Raw genomic sequence first — 18315 nt, forward strand, 5'->3', positions numbered from 1 at the left:
TGTTCTTCACTCTGAACAACTTGAGCTATGTCATAGGTTGTCTTAGATTCTTCAGTTATCTTCCTTCTTTTCAGAGTTTTAACAGTTTCATCTTCAGCAGCTGTATCATCAAAAACTTGAACCATTTTGCACACTGGTTTCATCAGGATTTGAGGAATCTTCATCTCCTGTGTCTTTGTTGGTTCATCAATCTTTCCTTTCCCTTTTCCCTTGGGATCAATTTCAACTTGTGATATTGTCTTGGGCTTTGAAGCCTCAGAGCTTTCCTTGATCACAATGCCTTTTGCCTTAGGCCTTGGAGGTTTCTTAGCATCAGAAGCTTTAGACTTAAGATTTGTCTTCTCAGCTGCAAATCTAGCTTCTTCCTCCTTGAGAGTCTCTAAATCCATTCCTGGATTATGTTTGAGAAATAGTCTTCTAGCAATCTCTTCATCAAGTGTCTGAATCTTGGGATCTTTATAGTAGACTGTAGTCTCCCTTCCCTTTAGCTTCAGAGTTTGTAAAAACTTCAGAGAGTCTTGACTTTCAGCTTGAATCTGAACATCAGAACTTGATATCATATTTTGATCATCAGAACTTGCTTTCCGAGTTTGAGCATTTACAGCTTCAGAACTTGTCTTCTTCTGTGTAGAAGACTTCACATAGTGGTTTTGTGAAGATATCTGCTAGTTGTTGATCTGTTGGGACAAAATGCAATTCCACTGTACCTTCCATCACATGTTCTTTTATGAAATGGTACCTAATACTGATGTGCTTTATCATTGAGTGTTGAACTGGATTACCTGTCATAGAAATAGCACTTTGATTATCACAGTAAATGGGTATTTTAGAAAATTCTAACCCATAGTCCAGTAACTGATTCTTCATCCAAAGAATCTGTGCACAACAGCTTCCTGCAGCAATATATTCTGCTTCTGCAGTTGATATGGAAATTGATTTCTGTTTCTTGCTAAACCAAGAAACCAATCTGCCTCCAAGAAATTGGCAGCTTCCACTAGTGCTTTTCCAGTCTATTTTGCATCCTGCAATATCTGCATCTGAGTAATATATTAGCTTAAAATCTGATTCTCTAGGATACCATAATCCTGGATCAAATGTACCCTTGAGGTACTTGAAAATTCTTTTCACAACTATTAGATGAGGTTCTCTTGGATCAGCCTGAAATCTTGCACAAAGACAGGTAGCATACATGATATCAGGTCTACTTGCAGTTAAATAGAGTAAAGAGCCAATCATACCTCTGTAGTTAGTAATATCTACTGATGCTCCAGTATCTTTATCTAACTTGGTTGCAGTGGTTATGGGAGTGGATGCAGTTGAAAAATCTTGCATTCCAAATTTCTTGAGTAAATTTCTGGTATACTTCATTGATTTATGAAAGTACCTTCTTCATTTTTCTTGAATTGAAGTCCCAGAAAATAGATAAGTTCTCTCATCATACTCATTTGATATCTTGACTGCATTAGCTTAAAAAACCTTTCACAGAGTTTGGCATTTGTAGAACCAAAGATGATATCATCAACATATATCTGTACCAAAAGTAAGTCCTTTCCATGGTTGAGGTAGAACAGTGTTTTATCAATTGTGCCTCTGTTAAATCCACTTTCCAGAAGGAATTGAGCTAAAGTCTCATACCATGCTCTTGGAGCTTGCTTAAGGCCATAAAGTGCTTTATCAAGCCTGTAGACATGATTTGGAAATTTTGGATCTACAAAGCCTAGAGGTTGTTCAACATATACCTCTTCTTCCAATTCTCCATTGAGAAAAGCACTTTTCACATCCATTTGAAAGACTTTAAACTTCTTGTGAGCAGCATAAGTCAAAAAGATTCTTATGGCTTCCAATCTAGCAACTGGAGTAAATGTTTCATCATAGTCAATACCCTCATGTTGAGAGTAACCTTTAGCAACCAGCCTTGCTTTATTTCTTATAATTATGCCATCACTGTCAGTTTTGTTTATGAACACCCATGTTGTGCCAACAATGGATCTGTTCTTTGGTCTTGGCACTAGGGTCCAGACTTTATTTCTTTCAAATTCATTTAACTCTTCCTGCATTGCTTGCACCCAATCAGCATCTTGAAGAGATTCTTCCACTTTCTTTGGTTCAGTCTGAGATAGAAAGGAATGATAGAGACATTCATTTGATGTTGCTGTTCTAGTTCTGACACCTGCTTCAGGATCTCCAATTATTAAGTCAGGTGTATGTGCTTTAGTCCACTTCCTTGCAGATGGAAGTTGATATCTAGAACTAGATTCCCCCCCCCATGATCCATGCTGTCTCCATTAGCATTTTCTGATGCTCCCCCTGAACTTATGCTCTCTGAAATTTCAGAATTTGAGTTAGATCCTTTAGGAATTGAAGAATCAGAGTTTCCAGAATTATCAGAATTTGGTTCATCAGAATTTGATGAATCAGAACTTGAAGAGCCAGTGACAGGTTCTGATGCTTCTTGAGAGTCTTGAGTTATGGTAGGATCATCATCTTGCCCCACCCCTAAATAGGTGTATTTTCCCTTGGAGTAGTTACCACAGTTTCAATGACATCAGAGTTTAACCCGTCAGAACTTACAGGATTAGGATTTAGGTCATCAGAATTTACAGAATCAGAATTTAAACTTCATTTTCAAATCTCAGCTGATCATGATCATTGAAATCTTCAAGTCCAGTAATCTTTTTATCATCAAAAGATACATTGATAGATTCCATGACAACCCTTGTTCTTAAATTGTAGACTCTAAAGGCTTTTGTGGAAAGTGGATATCCAACAAAAATTCCTTCATCAGCTTTTAGATCAAATTTTGACAGTTGTTCAGGATGAGTCTTTAGAACAAAACACTTGCATCTAAATACATGAAAATATTTCAGATTTGGCTTCTTTTTCTTCACCATCTCATTTGGTATTTTTCCATGATTGTATATGAGTGTAGCATTCTGTGTAAAACAAGCAGTCTACACAGCTTCAGCCCAAAAGTAGGTTGGTAGTTTTGCTTCATCAAGCATAGTTTGTGCATCTTCAATGAGAGTCATGTTCTTTCTTTCTACAACTCCATTTTGTTGTGGAGTTCCAGGTGCAGAAAATTCCTGCTTTATTCCATGCTTTTTCCAGAACTCTTCCATGGTTGAATTCTTGAACTCAGTGTCATTATCACTTCTTATTATTTTAACAGAATCCTTGGCCAACTTATCCAGTTGTCTGACATGATCAGTTAGAGTAGATGCAGTTTCATTCTTCTTGTGCAAGAAATACACCCAAGTGTATCTTGTGAACTCGTCCACTATAACCATATCATATTTCTTCTTTGCAATGGACATGACATTGACTGGACTAAATAGATCAACATGCAGTAAGTGATAAGGCTCTAGAATTGAGGATTCAGTTTTGCTCTTGAATGAAGATTTTCTTTGTTTTGCCTTTTGACATGAATCACAAAGATCATCAGGAGCAAACACTGATTTTGGAAGTCCTCTCACAAGATCTTTCTTTACTAGCTCATTTATGTTGTTGAAATTTAAATGAGAGAGTCTCTTGTGCCAATCCCATCTTTCTTCAATTGATGCCCTACTTAATAGACAGATTGCAGAACCATCGAAACTTGTCGAAAGTCTGGCTTCATTTTATGTTACCACGTCTGTAACCTTTAAGAACCACATTTCCTGTAGAATTACTTACAACTTCACAGTGTTCTTCAAAGAAATCCACATGATAACCTCTGTCACAGATTTGACTCACACTTAGAAGATTGTGTTTAAGTCCTGAGACAAGAGCTACTGTTTCAATGATGACATTCCCAAGATTGATATTGCCATATCCCAGACTTTTTCCCATATTGCCATCTCCATAAGAAACTCCTGGGCCAGCTTTCTCCACAAAGTCTGATAGTAGGGCTTTATTTTCAGTCATATGTCCTAAACATCCACTGTCCAGAACTAGGATGTTTTTCCTGTTGCCCTGCAACTACAAAGACCACTTTTGGTTAGTTTTAAGGACCCAGACTTGCTTGGATCCTTTGGCCTTTTTAAGTTTGTTAGAATTTGCAGCGGATTTAATTTCAGAGTTTATGCTAACATGTTTTTTATCAGACTTTATATCATTTTTTGCATCAGAATTTACACTAGAAGGAATTACACTAACTTTCTCCAAAGAAGGTTTTATTTGATAATAATTATAGTACAAACTATGATATTCCTTACAAGTATAAATAGAATGCCATAAACTACCACAATGAAAACAAGGATTTTATGGTTTAAACCTAAAAGACTGACTCTTAACTCCTGATCTAGGAGGTAAAGAGTTTATATCTTTATTTTTCCTGCAAAAAGAAGCAATATGGTTAGAGTTTCCATAGTTATAACATTTCTTTCTAGGGAACAGGCATATAATTATTGCTTTTATTCACACCTTCCTTTCCATTCCTATTTTTCCTAGCTTCCTTTACCTTGTTCACATTTCTAATCTCTTTCAGCTTATGCTTAAGCTGCTTCTTTGCCATTAAACCTATGTTTACTGAAGTTGGTTTGTCCTGTTTCAATTTGTCAGAAGTTGATACATCAGTTTTTCAACAAATTTAACAGGATTAACTTTAGGCTTTTCAACTTTCTTGGTAAAGTTTGGTTTAGATGACACAGTTTCCTTTTCTTCTTTATCATCTAGGTAACCTAGACCTTCTTCCAATTTCCATTTTCTAAGATCTTCTGAGTTATTCTTCCAGAGTTAGTCCAAGTTTTGATTATCTCCTTTTCCTTTTCCAGTTCAGATTTAAGAGATTTATTCAATTTTAGCACTTCATCTCTAACATACAAAGCCTCATCTCTTTCTTTCTGAGTTTGATGGAACATAACTAACTCTTTTTCTAAATAGTCATTTCTGTTTCTAAGAGCAAGACTTTCAGATGTTAATCTTTCATTTATTAAAGTCTGATCTCTAAACTAATGAACATGGTTTTCAGATATAATCTTAGCTCACAAATATCATCAGTATGAAAAGCAAAAGTTGATTGAGGTACCTTTAATTCAGCAGCATCAGTACTGCTATCAGCATTTGCCATCAAGGCATAGTTCACCTCATCTTTAGAATCTGAAGTGTCTGCCCAGTTTTTCTTCTTTGTGATAAGTGCTTGTCCTTTATCACTTTTTCCTTTCTTGCATTCAGGAGAGATATGGCCTCTTTCACCATAATTGTAGCATTTGACATTTGAGTTGTCTCCTCTGTCAGACTTTCCTCCTTTGCCTTTAGACTTTCTGAACCCTTTCTTTTCAGAACTTCCACCTTTCCTGGAAAACTTCTTGCCCTTTCTGAATTTCTTATAGGCTATCTTTGTGATACCCTTCACCATAAGAGCACACAGTTGTATCATATCTGCATCAACATCAACTTCAAATAAATTTTCAGATTCTGAATCATCATCATCAGAATATGATGACTCTGAATCAGACTGTATGGTGAGTGCCTTTTCTTTGCCCCTCTTTGAGACAACCACTTTAGAGATTCCTCCTCAGCTTAAAGAGCAACTGTATTTGACCTTCTTCCATGCCTTTTGCTCCTTTGATCCATCTCAAGTTCATGAGTCTTGAGCATACCATAAATTTCATCAAGAGTAGTTTTAGCAAGGTCATGGTTGTCTCTTATGGTAGTAGACTTCAAATCCCAATTTTCAGGAAGAGCTAAAAGGAACTTTAGTTTGAATCTTCAAGATCATATTCCTTGTCCACCAGTGACAGATCATTCAAGAGTTTGGCAAACCTGTCATATAAATCAGTTAATGACTCATCAGCTTTTGAGTCAAAGTGTTCATATTCTTGAGTGAGTATAGTCTTCCTGTTCTTTTTGATTGCATCAGTTCCCTAGCATCTTGTCTCCAAAGCATCCCATATCTCCTTTGCAGTCTTGCATTCAATTACCCTGTTTGACATGACATTGTCAATTAGCACTATGAAGCAGATGCCTTACCCTTGCTTCCTTGGCAATAGATGAGATGTCTTCAGTTGTGTACTCACTTTTCTCCTTTGGTATCATCTTTGCTGGTTGATCAGCAACTGCAACAGAAAGCTTGGTTGGCTTATATGGTCCATTATTGATTCTATCAAGGTATTCTGGATTCGTGGCTTCCAGAAACATAGCCATCTTTACCATCCATATAGGATACTCAGATGCTCTCAGTATGGGAACCCTAATACTCTCATATCGACTGTGTGTTTGATTGTTTTGAGTATCTTGAGTTTTGGTGGGCTTAGGTGGGGTTTGTGTTTCTTCAGACATGATTGTAAACTGGATCTCACTGTTTGTAAATCAACAGAGAGGCTCTGATACCACTTGTTAGGTCACATAACACTATAGAAAGGGGTTGAATATAGTGTTTATATAATCAAATCAATTTCGAACACAAGTATGTAAATCAAGTATATTCAATATAATAAACTCTGTTATAATAGAACAGTTGTTCTCTCTCAGTGATGAACAATATCACTAAGAGCTGCTAGGTTACAATGTATAATCTTTCTCGTGAATGATAACACTTTTAGTGTAAACCCTAAGCTGTGTTTATATAGTACACAGTTACAATATATCTTCTAATTGATATGGAATATAATTCTGTCTCCTAAAATATATCAATCATATTTTATCTTTTACAAGTCTTCTAACTTTTCATGCATATCTTCTATTGTTTTAGTCATGATCCTTTCCTGTAAATCATCTACTTTCCTTATCTGAAGTATTCGTACTTAAGTCCTGATATAAATCCTGATGGCCTTAAGTTCTTATATAAGCTCTGACTTCAGTAAGTTCTAATTTCCAGTAAGTCCTGATATTAAGTTTTGAAACTAAACACAACAGATTAGACATGGCATCTCAAATATATCTAACACACTTGTTTACCCTTTTGCACGATATTATGACTGTTGCATTTTTATTTGAGTATATCTTAATGAACTTGTCAAATTAAAGAGCAACCAAAAATGTTTTCTCTAAACACCATTACATCAAATGTTTTCTCTAAACAAACAGTTTCCTGTAGTTCATTGATGATTTTATATAAACATTTTTCGAACATAAGTTTCGAACCAAACTAAACCAATTCTTTATAAACTCTTTTGGGACAACCCATAATTTATGCACAAAATTTTCTAAATAAATATTTTCTACTCAACTACGTAACTTTTGAAATGACCGATTTCCGATAAAATAAATGTTTTTCCTATGGCCATTCTGCAAGTGAAATGAACTGTGTTTTTTTCCAAACAACGCTCAAAAAAACATTATATATCTTCTCTTTATATTCAAACCAAGTGTTTCCGAAATAACAATGGTTTCAACTCTTATCCCTTTTCGGCCATTGGTTTTAATAAATAAGTATCATCAATATTTTTTTCCAAAAGGATCTAACAAGTTCAATAAGATTCAATGAAATTTAATTGGTTCATATATTTCAACAGTACGGGAAATTCATAACTGTTATTAAATCATGTTGGTCCAATTTGATTAAGCTTGATGTTTTCTTCTTATTATTGAAAAGATGCCGCCTAGGAAAAGAAGGGAAAGACCCCCAAGGAAACCAAGGATAACCCCTGAGGTAGAAGAGAGTGGAAACACTCAGCCTCAACCAGCGGATGAACAAGGTCAAAACCTAGATCAAGGACAAAATCAAAATCAGAATTCACCCCAAATCAATAATAACCCTACGGCTCTTCTACTTGCATTTCTACAACAACAAACTTGGAATCCACCTGAACCTAGAAGGCTCCGAGCAGAGCAGGCTCAGTCTACTGTAACTTTTAAATCCTTCAAATCCCTGAACCCACCTGCATTCAAAGGGACAACAGATCCCATAGAAGCTAGGATTTGGCTCCGAGAAATTGAGAAAACCTTTGATATCATGGGAGTGGAAGAAGACAAGAAACCATCTTTGCTGCGTTTATGTTAAAAGGTGAAGCTAATTATTGGTGGGAAGCTAAGCGAGCCATCGAAGAAAACCCGGTAATTCCGTGAGAAAGATTTACTGTTTTATTTCTTGAGAAATATTTTCCCCAAACATTTGGAACAACAAATGGAATTGAAGTTTCTAGAGCTGAAGCAAGGAAGCATGACTATCGCGGAATATGAGAATAAGTTTTTCAGAACTCTCCAGGTTCGTACCCTACCATGTTGACACTGAAGAAAAGAGAACGAGGCGTTTCCAGCTAGGCCTATGACCATGGATTCAGAATTGAGTTGCAGTACTTGAGATCTCTAGCTATGCGACTCTGGTGCACAAGGCTTCAATTGTAGAAAGCGAAAATGATATATATCCCAAAGACAAGGGAGGTGTAAAGAGAAAGTTTTCAAGCAATGCTGGGAATTTTGGGAGAAAGTCTGATAGAAACAGGAACAAGAAACCATTTGTGAGAAGAGAGGATCGAAGGATGAATAAACCACGGTTTGGACTCCAAGATAATCGAGGAAACGAGACCAAGTTTCGGTCTCCTCAAACTACGAATCTACTTCAAGGAAGACCCCCACTGCCAGACTGTAAAACCTATGGACGAAAGTATAGTGGATAATGCCGCCAAGAGAATGTTACATGCTATGTATGCGGGAAGAAAGGGAATTATGCTAGTACTTTTAAGGACAAAGCCATCACTTTCCACAACTGCGAGAGGAAAGGACATTATGCACGTAAATGTCATCAAGCCAGGAAAGAAAGCGAAGTACCCAGACTTATGGCACCTCCGGATCAAGACAACCCCAATTCAAGCAGTGCCAAAAACACCAACATCAAATCTACTGCACACACTTTCAACATGACCTTAAAATATGCGATCGCTGATAATGACGTCATCGCAGGTACGCTCTTAGTAAACTCTGCAAATGCTTATGTGTTAATTGACTCTGGCGCTACTAGATCCTTTATATTTGAGAATTTTGTGAATAAGTTGGGACCATAATTAACATCACTAGAGGAAGATATGATGGTAGAAATTGCAAATCAGGAAGTTATATTTGTTAGTCAAATATGACATAATTGTACGATGGAGATTTAAGGAAGCCTTTTTGATGTGGACCTTATTCCTTTTAAATTGGGAGAATTTGACGTGATACTAGGAATGAATTGGTTGACGCGATACGATGCTCAGATTAATTGTCGGTTAAAGAAAGTTAGTTTAAAAAGTTTTGATAATAAGAGAGTGATTCTTCATGGTCAGAAACAAACCCGTAAGTTTATCACTATGTTGCAAGCTAAAAGAATGCTACGCCAAGGCTGTCAAGCATATCTCGCTCATGTTATAGATAGAGATAACTCTACTCCTAGGTTAGAAGAAATCCACGTTGTGAAGGAATTCAATGATGTATTTCCCGAAGATCTACCCGGATTACCCCCGGATAGAGAAATCGAATTCACCAATTATCTTGCTCTAGGAACGACACCTGTTTCTAAAACTCCATATATAATGCCCCCCGTAGAGATGAAAGAGTTGGCTATTCAACTACATAAATTACTGTATAAAGGAGTGATTCGACCCAGTGTATCCCCGTGGGGAGCACCAGTCTTATTTGTGAAGAAGAACGATGGATCTATGAGATTATGCATAGATTATCGAGAATTTAATAAGCTCGCCATAAAGAATAAATACCCTCTACCAAGGATTGATGATTTTTTAAATCAACTGAAAGGAGCTGCATGTTTTTCAAAGATCGATTTAAGATCAGGTTACCACCAGTTAAAGATTAAACCTGAGGATGTGCCAAAGACGACGTTTAGGACAAGTTATAGACACTATGAGTTCTTAGTGATGCCATTTGGATTAACGAATGCCCCTGTTTCTTTCATGGATTTAATGAACCGAGTATTCAAGAAGTATCTGGATAAGTTTGTAATAGTCTTTATTGATGATATCCTGATTTATTCTAAGTCTCGCGAAGAACACACAGAACGCCTTGGATTAGTATTGGAAACTCTGAGAAAGGAAAAGTTGTATGCAAAAATTTCAAAATGTGAATTTTGGCTAGACAAAGTGCAATTTTTAGGACATATTTTCAGTAGTGAAGGAATTTCAGTTGATCCTGCAAAGATCGATGCTGTAGCAAATTGGGAATGGCCAAAGACGCCAACTGAAGTTAGGAGCTTTCTTGGATTAGCCGGTCACTACCGAAGGTTCGTACAAGACTTCTCAAAGATAGCTACGCCTTTGACTCGACTCACAGCAAAAAGAGTGAAAAATTTGAATGGACCTCGAAATGTGAGGAGAGCTTCTAAGAGTTAAAAAAAAGATTGACTTCTACCCCAGTGCTAACCTTACCAGATGACTCGGGAAATTTCATGATCTATAGTGATGCATCTCTCAAGGGACTAGGTTTCATTCTAATGCAAAAAAGGAAAGTCGTTGCCTACGCGTCAAAACAATTGAAAGATTATGAGACTAGGTATCCTACACATGATTTGGAACTAGCAGCGATAGTTTTTGCGCTTAAAATTTGGAGACACTACTTGTATGGAGAAAGATGCGAAATCTATACTGATCATAAAAGCTTGAAATACATATTTACCCAGAAAGAATTGAATATGAGGCAGAAGAGATGGCTAAAACTGATCAAGGATTATGGATGCACCATAAATTACCACCCTGGGAAAGCAAATGTGGTCGCAGACGCTCTAAGCAGAAATGAAAAGTTGAAGATGATGGTGACATCTAAGGAATTGCTACGAGAAATTGAGAAAATGGAGATGGAGATAAAGATTCCAGTTCAAGCGAATGAAAGGTATTTTGAGATACGAGTACAACCACAAATAATGGAAAAGATCCGACGTTGTCAAGAAGTGATCATGGAGATAAATAAGGTCAGCCCGACGGGAGAAGAGATTATAAGTATAAAAGATAACCAAGGAGTTCAAAGAGTTGCATCAAGGATTTGGATTCCCAATGTGTCAGAATTAAAAGAAGAAATTATGAACGATGCGCATAATTCAAGATACTCTATCCAGCCTGGAAGCACAAAGATGTACCAAGATATAAAGAAAAACTTCTGGTGGCCCAACATGAAAAGAGAAATTTCTGAATGGGTATGTAAGTGTTTAATGTATCAGAAGATAAAAGCGGAACATCAGAGGCCCAGTGGCCTGTTACAACCTTTAGAAATCCCTGAATGGAAATGAAAACATATCACCATGGATTTTATAGTCGGTTTGCCAAGAACTAAGACCAACCATGACACCATTTGGGTTATAGTCGACCGACTCACCAAATCTGCACATTTTCTTCCAATAAATGAAAGATACACTATAGAAAGATTGGTCAACTTATACTTAAAGGAAATCATGGTTAGACATGGAGTACTAGTGTCAATTGTGTCAGATAAAGACGCGAGGTTTACATCAAGATTCTGGAGAAGTTTCCAGGAATGCTTAGGCACGAAATTAAACATGAGTGTAGCCTATGATCCCCAAACAGATGGACAGAGTGCAAGGACTATACAGACAATATTATATATGTTAAGAGGTTGTGTCTTAGACTTCAAAGGAAATTGGGATGATCATCTGGCATTGGTAGAATTTGTTTACAATAATAGTTACCACTCAAGCATAGGTATGGCTCCATTCGAGGCACTCTATGGTAGGAAATATAGATCACCAATATGTTGGGTAGAAATAGGAGAAAGAAAGATTTATGAACCCGAACTAGTTCAACAGACGATTCAATCTATTGGAATAATTAAGAAAAGGTTAATAGCCACCCAAGATAGACAAAGAAAGTACGCTGATTTGGGATGAAGACATAAATAGTTTGAGATTGGAGATAAAGTATTGTTAAAGGTATCACCTTGGAAAGGAGTCATGAGATTCGGAAAGAGAGGAAAATTAAGTCCTTGATATATTGGTCCATTTGAGATTTTAATGAAAATTGGCAGTGTGTCCTACCATTTGGCATTACCCCAGATCTTCAGTTTATCCATGATATTTTTCACATATCCGTTCTAAAGGCTTATTGACCCGATAATCATCACATACTTTCTTACGCGCCAATAGAGGTCCAACCAGACTTGACGTATGAAGAACAATCGGTTCAAATTGTGGATAAAAAGGTTCAAAAGCTGAGAAATAAGGAAATCAAATTGGTTAAGACAATTTGGAGAAATCATTCAATAGAAGAAGCTACTTGGGAACTTGAGGAAGAAATGCGTAAGAAATACGCCTCATTATTTTCAAACAACGCTGAAGGAATCCTTTAAGGGGGAGAATGTAACGCCCGAAAAATTCTAGGAATAATATTGTTAATATACTCTATTTCGTTAGATAAAGGAATGTTATCCCGCAACTACTTTGTGTTACTATTGGGATCGATTAATAAATAATGTTGCTTTTGATTCTATTTATTTGACCGAAAATCTATTTTTATTTTTCTAGCTTTATTATTGGTTATTTAAGAAACTCGAATAAACGTTTAACTCATATGGCTAATTTGATATTTGACTCATGCTATGTAATAAATATAATTAGTTTGCTAATTGTTCTAATTTTAGCTTTTGTGTAGTAAAGGGTGTATATATATTTTATATATTATATTTATTTTTTATTGAATGCTCCCTCAAGTAGTAAATTATTTCTTTAAATAGTGATAAAACATTCTATTATTTCTTTCAAGAAAAGAATAACAGAGGAATTATTTGGCATATATATATGCAAATTTTGTCATTATTCTATTTTATCTTATTTTATTTTTAATTACCTTTTTATATTTTAATTATTCGAATTTTTATATATAAAAAAAGTTCTAATTTTTGAAAATTATAAAATATTTATTTCATAAAAATATTTCTTAAATATTTTGGGACTCTAGAAAATTTTCTTAAAAAAAGAATATTTGATACTTCCTTAATTTCTATAATTCCTATTCTATTAAATGAGTAAATAAGAATTAGTAGCTAATCTATAAATAATAAATAAAAAGGAAAACTCTAGAATTAAGTGGGATGTTCTAGAATTTACTAACTTATATGATTAACTAATTAATTAAGGATTAACCTTGGTTAGATTTTGTGTATAAATATAGGATCAACCACACCCATTTCACTCCTTCATAGCCAAATCCCTAAAATTAGTGCTATATTAATCATTAGATAGAGTATAAATTGGGCAAAAAGAGGAGCAAGTGTGAGAAACATTAGCATTGATTTGGTGGTATAATATATTCCATAAGATTTTGATCATCTATTTTCTCCTAAAGGTAATGATACTCTTCTTGATTATATTCTTACTTTATTTAATTAATTTTTGGTATTAATTTTTGTAATTTAATTACTTGATTGTTTAAGTTGTGATAGTACTTTTAATCAATGATATGCTAATTTAATGCTATTAAAAGAAAGAGGAACTCATGAGTATATAATTATCTTATTTTATTTGGGTTTTACAAATTAATTGATTTTGGTATTTTCTTAAATATAATTAGGGGTAATTAATTGTTTGAGAATAAATAGTGTTTGGGCTTGGGAGATTGGCCCAACAAATGAAATCCAACCCAAGACCTATATCTATATATATGTATAAGTAGAAAATAAATAGAAGTGTAATTGATTTATTGATGTTTGATTGAAGTGTATAAGTTGTAGTTGGGCTGTGGTTGTTGATTGAATTATTGATGTGTGTTTGTGATATGTTGAGGAAGGGGCGGAACCACCACCGGAGGCGGTGGTGGTCGGCAAAAGCCGAGAGGGAGAGAGGGGAGAAGAGAAAAGAGAAGAGAAAAAGAGAGAGAGAGAGAGAGAGAGAGGGTGAGAAAGAGAAGCCGAGAGAGAGAGGAAGAAAGAGAGAGAAAGGAGGAAGGAGGGAAATAGAGTGAGAGGTCGAAGAAAGAGAGAGAAAGGAGGAAGGAGGGAAATAGAGTGAGAGGTCGAGAGAGAGGGAAAAAATGGAGAGAGAGAGGGGGAGAGACCACCAGAGTTTGTCCAGAAAACTAACTCCAAGAAGTGTATTGCAAAACGAGTTGGGTAGGAAGATAGATCCGAAGAAGAGAAATAAAATGAGAGTAGAAAACATGATTTTTGAGCTCACCGGAAAACACCACCGGCCGGCCAACGGGCGGCAGCCACCGCCGGTGCTGCCATGACAGTGGTGATGTGAGGAAGAAGAAGGGACGGGGTACTTTGGTAAATCCTTGGTTAATTAATATTTTATAATAGGAATATATAAAAATAAAAAGGGATTAAAATGGAATTGTTAGTGTTTAATAAGTTAAAGGAATAAGTGGAGAAATATTAATACTAATTAGTTAGTGGATTTAGTAATTAAGGACCTAATAAAGAGAGTGGATATAATTATGAGTATTATTTTTACGTTCAAAGATTAAATAGATTCGTTCCTTTAATAAATGAGAGAGAATAAAAATATACTATTTGGAATTGGAAATTGCTAATAAGACAATGAGACTTAAAAAGAGCGTAAATACTAGTTTTATGCCCGTGTTGGAATGTATCGCTAAAGAATAAATAACTCGTATCAAGTGACAACCTGATAAAAGAAATATATTTCTTGAAATTGTCGCTTAATAAACGAGTAGTTACTAAAAATATAAAAGTAGATTGTGCATAAGAGAAATATTATCTCTGTCCACTTTGCGCTTATTTAAAATAGCGTTACACTAAATTTAAGTTTTAATTAGTGAATATTATTGATAATTTGTAATATTTTCTAAAGAGAAGGATTATTTTATTCGGTTGTTAAATACCTCATAATGACCGCTAGGTTATATTCTATTTTTTAATAACCCCTCAAAATAAATATTACAAGTTATGATTAACGAGAGTAGTTATATTTCGAATGTTGTTTCTAAATTGATTTGGGTGTAATTTTTTATTTTAGAATAATATCCAAAGCGAGATTATTTTTGTTAACTGGGAAGGAAGTATTGTTGCGTGAACGCGAATTGTCGAATACGAGACAAGTTTTCTCTGCTCTATTTTTATTTATGACTTACATGTCTTATTCATTATTGATAAATATTGTGGATTTAAATTTTGAAGACCTCATTCACGATTATTTCCTTTCGACGATAATTTGAAATCTTAATTCCATTGACGAATTCCTTACTTAGATTCCCGACTATTTCTATCATTCAGAACAGTTATTCCTTCCATATCAGATGAACTTAAATTCGTATAATCGTCGGAATCATTCTTGAATCTACATCGATTGTTAGTCAGATTGATTACACTTTAAATTTGAATTACCATTTATCAATTCATTGAACCCCTTCCAAACTCATAACTAGCAAACCAATTATTTATTCATATATTAACTTCTTCAGAGCAAACCAGATTAAGTGATGAAATTCTGAATAGTGTGATGTGAAGTAATGTGAAAATTGAATCGGGATGTGCACATCTATACTGGTCAACGTGGAATAACCACAGTTTCTATAATGTGACAAGTCCAATGTGTGGACATATTATTCGGCTCAAATGTAGCTGAGGGTTAAGACATTAACCCTTCTTTTATGCTAGTAAGTGTGTATTGGGCAGTTCTTACGACGAGCCGTGATCGGGTGAGCGTAAGTTTCGGAGGAGGACGGTACACTGTGATAGTTGATCGCATCATTGATATACCGAGGATGGAAAATGACTAGTTAATCTTGAATTCGATGGCACTGTGCCAGATAAGAGCTTCCTTGATAATATCGTGATGTGTTGTTATATCTTCTTGCTTTAAATTAATTTCTCTTGGCACCTATTATTAACATTGTCTTAATCTTGTTAAGTCATTTCTACTTGTTGAGCACCCAGTTGCTCACTCTTGCTATAATTTTATTCATCCAAAATAGTGAAGAATGAAGAGGTCAGAGCATATGATTATCCAAGGCAGAGGAAAGAAAAAGAACATGTTCATGGCGACAGCCTCTAGGGGATTGCTGCTATATAGTTCTGTATTATGTAATAAGGTTAAGTAGCTAACCAGACTTGTAGTAGGTTTTCTGTGGCTTATGTAATAGTCAGATTGTGAAGGAGACTCGATCTTGGATCTGTGGAATGGTGTTCAATATAAATGATATATTTTGGCTATATTTGTAATATTATTACAGGTAAGCGAAGCTTGATATCGTGGTGACCCGAATCTACGAAAGGGTGGATTTGGGGGCGTTACACCAACCAGAGGTATAGTTATAAGGGAACTCAGTCAGGTAGAAGATGAAAGATCTCTAAGATCACAAGCTATTGGAATTGCTGACATGAAGCTTAAGGGAAAGGAGAAGATAGAAGAGAAGTCAAGGATTTCAAAGTCTAAAGCCAAAGATGGAGTCAATCTGAGGAATTTAAAATCTTAAACTATGATAGATTTAATCTATATAGTACTTCAAGCTCTTGATACTGAAGAAAATTTACTTGAAGCAGAAATCATCCAAGCTATTTAATGAAGGAAGATTTCTGGAAGCATTCTGAGCTGAGGAGTGGAGTTAACCTCTGACATTGCTCAAGTTAAAGAAGCAGTTCAGGATGAAGAGTTAAAGTCTGATATTCATTGAAGCAGAAATCATCTAAGCTAGTCAAAGAAGGAAGATTTCTGGAAGCATTCTGAGCTGAGGAAGTGGAGTTAACCTCTGCATTGCTCAATTTAACGAAGCAGTTTAGGATAAAGAGTTAAAGTCTGATATTCACTGAAGCAAGATTGAATATGCATACTTGATTCCTGCATTTATATAGTTTTGACATCATCAATTGGAACTTGTTCATAATTCTATAATGAACAAGTAGGGGGAGATTGTTAGGAGCAATTGATGATATCAAACAGAAACTATCAGAAGCATTTACAGATGATAGTTACAAGAATTAACGGATGATTATAAGTATCGACGGATAATTACAAGCATCGACGGATGATGATGACATTGACGGATGTTGATATTCGATAGATAATGATATGAACAGATGATGATGTCAATGGATGATGAAATCAGTATTTGTCATATCAGTTGATCTTTGAAGAGGAAAAGGAAAAGGAAACAGGAACTCAAGTCGGTGAAGGACTTTATCTCAGAAGCAATAGTATAGGTTTCCTTGTTGTTTATAGAATAGGATTTCTTATATATTGGTAGTTGTGATCTATATAAATCACATATTAAGTTCATGTTATAAACATTGCGACATTGTTATATCTTTCGCATAACCTAGCAGCTCTCAAGGATATTTCTTCATCCTTTCGAGAGAGTACTTGTGTAATAAGTTTTTATAAGATTAATATAAAAACTGTTGATTATATTGAAGCTTTGTCGAGTTGATTATATTAACTGTATTCACCCCCCCCCCCTCTACAGTTGATTAAGGGCCTAACAACTAAACATCAAGAAAATAGCAAAACAACTACTAAAACTAGGTTTATAGCTAAGATCTCAAAGTTTATTGAAACTTAAACCTTAAACAAAGTTAGGTCAAGGATTTATAAATTTCTTGAAAGCTTGTAATGTGTTCTTATTGATGGTGGAGTCTTGGGGATGCTTGGTTGAGTTTAAGGAACCTAGATCATGCCATAAAATTCAAGAAACCAAGAAGAGCCACTATGCATCACTATTCATCATCACTTTCTTGAAATTATATCACCAATCAAACCTTAATAGAATGCTCTAAAAAATTTATCTTACCTTAGTTTAGGATATAGGAAGCTTAGGATTTAATTGTGGATTTTTTCCTTGGCTTGAAGTTTATGTTTTGAATTTGATTTCTTGATTCTTTGTGATATTGCCGAATGGAAGCAGAGAGAGAGAGAATAGAGTTTTTGTGTTGGCTTCCAGGATGCTTCTTTGTGAAATGATATGTTTATATGTGTATATCTCATCGTAGGATTGTAATATCTTTGCAAAATCTTCCTAGGCAAACTATTACAAAGCTACCTTGCTAGCTTGGTACCTTGATTACTATTCCACCACTATTCACTAGCTAGGTTATCATTTCTATTAGCTAGGTTACTATTCTTGCTAGGTTAGCTTACTATTTGGTTATTAACCATGGTTAGTTTCTTACTCTAGTTAGCTTGTATGATTAGCTTGGCTTGATACGTTTATTTGTTCGCTTACGCATTTGCTCAGTCGCATATTCGTTTTCGTAATAAACCTTCGTAAATGGTTAGCGGGGTAAATCCTTCCTTATACATCCTTTACGTTTTGAAGTCTCGTACTTGGGTTTGAATTTGTAGGATTTTAAATTTGAAAATATATTATGATTCTCGTAATCCTTGACGGTCCGTAGATATGGTCATTTTTCAAAGTTCGCTTTCTTCGAAAACTAAGAGCGTTTACATACACCTATTTGGTACGTATAATCACATTATCGACTCGGAAAGTACATTTCTCATGCATA

This window comes from Apium graveolens, chromosome 3 (assembly GCF_009905375.1).
Source record: "Apium graveolens cultivar Ventura chromosome 3, ASM990537v1, whole genome shotgun sequence".
Classification (NCBI taxonomy): domain Eukaryota; kingdom Viridiplantae; phylum Streptophyta; class Magnoliopsida; order Apiales; family Apiaceae; genus Apium; species Apium graveolens.